Source organism: Halichoerus grypus, chromosome 2 (genome assembly GCF_964656455.1).
Source record: "Halichoerus grypus chromosome 2, mHalGry1.hap1.1, whole genome shotgun sequence".
Classification (NCBI taxonomy): Eukaryota; Metazoa; Chordata; class Mammalia; order Carnivora; family Phocidae; genus Halichoerus; species Halichoerus grypus.
Window position 1 is genome coordinate 77,617,564 of NC_135713.1, and position 3,047 is coordinate 77,620,610.

Sequence of the window (3,047 nt, forward strand, 5' to 3'; positions counted from 1 at the left end):
TGTCCTAGCTAAATCTCAGGAATCCCAAGACTGAGGAGACATGCCTCAGAACTCTGCACAAAGAAATACTTTCTTGGGGCGCCTCGGTGGCTCAGTCAGTTAAGTGGTCACTCTTGATTTCGGCTCAGGTCATGATCTCAGGGTGGTGAGATCAAGACCTAAGTCTGGCTCCACACTGGGCATGGAGCCTGCTTAAGATTCTTTCTCTCCCTCTCCCCCTCCCCACCCCCCTTATATTCCCAAACTCACTCTCTCTCTAAAAGGAAAAAAAAAAGAAAAAAATATATATCCTTGACTCTAGTAGCAATTCTGATGTCTAAATAGAAACTCAAATAATTGAATGACTTCAACCATAGACATTGGCCACTCCCTACTCAAGCCCTACCTTGGTGGCACTGCTGCTTATCCTTAGGTCATTTTGAGCAATGATACATCATTAACCAGTCAACAAATGATTGGATTTAGGTCAGATCCACCCTGAGTCTAAGGTGGTGGAGATATGAAGTGCAGATTATACCAACCTTTCATCAGGAACGCATCATAGAGCATGTAGGCATGAACAGACATTATGAGGCTTCCCAGGAGAAGACTTTTGAACTGGCAAGTACCTCGATTGACAATTCTTACCACAGAGGTTGATGGTTTTTCTTCCATATGTAACCCATGATACATGATGTATGTACAGTCCCTCATGCTCTGAACAGTTTTTATAGCTCCTGATACAGCGCCTCATATTCTGTACCCAGAAGCCACTCAGTAAATATTACAGACTGACTCATCGACTCAGAAAATGCCAAGAAAAAGATGACAGGGTACATGGCAGGAAAATGTTGGCTCTAAGTGCCTACTCAGGTGAATCCACTGATTTGGCAGGTCGTAACTAATTCTGCTGGCTTACATGACCATCCTAGAATAGAATATTATCAATCAATTAGCAATAATCACGCCTCGGATAAACCTCATTGGCTACAATACTGCCACTGCACAAAGCTTGAATATTATCGATCCAAACTGAAAATTCTACCTTTGTCAGCAGCAACCAGTATCTTGCCAGATCATGCCCATCAAGGCCTAAGAACAAGCAATAAAAAGCCTTTAAAAAAAATACCAAAGGGACACACATACCCTAAGCCCAAATATAGTCTTTGTTTTTCAAATCACTTGAACACATCACTATATATTGAACAAAATATCTAGGACTGCAGGCAAGTGTGATTCAGACCCCAATTTAGAAAAAAAATTGTTACAAGTGAAATCCTCCTGGGCTACCAAGATTCTTACTATTTTTAATTGCAAACTTCTCAGAGAGCTTTGGGAAGAAAATAAAATTTTTAGTAGCTGTCACAAGATACCTGCACTTCTTTAGTATTCTGTAGAGCCAAGGGTGTTATACCACACATGCTTCCAATTATTTTGAAGGTTTTTCTTTCTTTTTATGAAATTAAAAAAAATGTTGTTTGTTTATTTGTTTTCTGGTAAAACAGATTTGATTAGGATATAAATCCGCAGATGTAGGATGTGCTTTTTTCTGATTAGATGTGATAATTTGTCATTTTTGTGGGATTTGTTTTGGCTAATCAAGTAAGCAAATATCCCCTATGTATCATGTACAATCCACCAGGTCAGGAGCTATGAATAGCTAAAGGAAGGAATCCACACCCTTAAGGAACTCAAAAGCTAGAAGGAGACTAAGATGAATATGCAAGTAAGATTGACTATAATGTTTCATAAGAGAGATATGAAGTGATATTCATAGGAATAGAGTGGTTGGGAGGATCATTAAATGCACATGGAAAAGATAGCATTTGAGATGGTCTCTAAAAACTAGGCACTGTTTTAATAGGAGATATTATAGGAGAAAAGGAAAAAAAGATAAAAAACAGGGCATGACTTCTTAATAGTAATGATTTCTGTTTAGGAAAAGTATAGATAAGTATGGGAACACAGACCCAAGAGAGATCATTAAACAACTGTTGGAGAAGTTTTAATACTTTGAAAGGAAGCTTCTAAAATTTCACAGGAAGGGAGTAACATAATTAGTTCTATATTGATTGGGTATATGCTCTCATATATCTCTATATTTAAGAAACAGAGGTTGTCAGTTGCACCCTTGACATTCTCCAAAATTCATTTCCCATAGCCCTAAGTTATTTAAGAGGAAATCCTGGGCTCTTAGGATAAACCTAGGCACCCAGCCCATGTACATTTCTAAGGCCGTCTTCAGGGAAGTCTCAGTCCCCTGGTCTTAGTCCCAAAGATCCCTTGCTCATGATGAATACTGGAGAGATGGATATGTGATAAGTGGAAAGGAAGAAGGAAAGGAAAAAAGGAAGGAAGGAAACTTCTCTCTCTCTCTCTCTCATATAAAACAACTTTTTGAGTAAGAAAAGAAAATTACTCTGACTCATTTAAAACGAACTGGGCTAGGTGACATGCCTAAATGACCTAGTTATTAAATGACAGGATCAAGTCTATACTCTAATTTTTTGCCTATTTCTTTTCCCATTACACCAAATTGCATCTCTAGTGACATGTCCATGTATATCCCAGTGATTTCCAAATCTCTTAATGAAACCCAGATATTTTCTCCAATTACTTGTCCTATACATTTAGCTCCTGGCTGAAGGCATCCCTCTAAATGTCCAACAGACAGGTGAAGCTCCCCAAGTTCACCACATAATTCACTGTCTTCTAAATAAACTCAAACTTCTATTTATTTTATAAGGAATCTCATGAAACAGAACCACATACATTATTATGAACTTTCACCTCTTCTTAATCTATCATATTTCATCAGTCACTGAGCCCTCATTCCTTAATATTTTCTCCATTCCTAGTGCTAACATCTTGGTTCTGATCCACATTACCTCTTACTATTAAGAGATAATGATTTATTATGATAATCACAAGGGACCCTTAAACTCATCCTATATCCTTTGACTATGTAAATCTTTTGATAATCTCTTCTTTGTCAGAAAACAAAGCAAATAACTGACATCCAAATAACTACTTTCTATCATATTTTTATGTTATATTTGTTAACAAAA

At 37.3% G+C, this 3,047-nt stretch overlaps 1 pseudogene; it reads right to left on the bottom strand.

Moving 5' to 3' along the window:
* Positions 1-926: 926 nt before the first annotated feature.
* LOC118534253 (U4 spliceosomal RNA) lies at positions 927-992 on the bottom strand (annotated as a pseudogene).
* Positions 993-3,047: the final 2,055 nt, after the last annotated feature.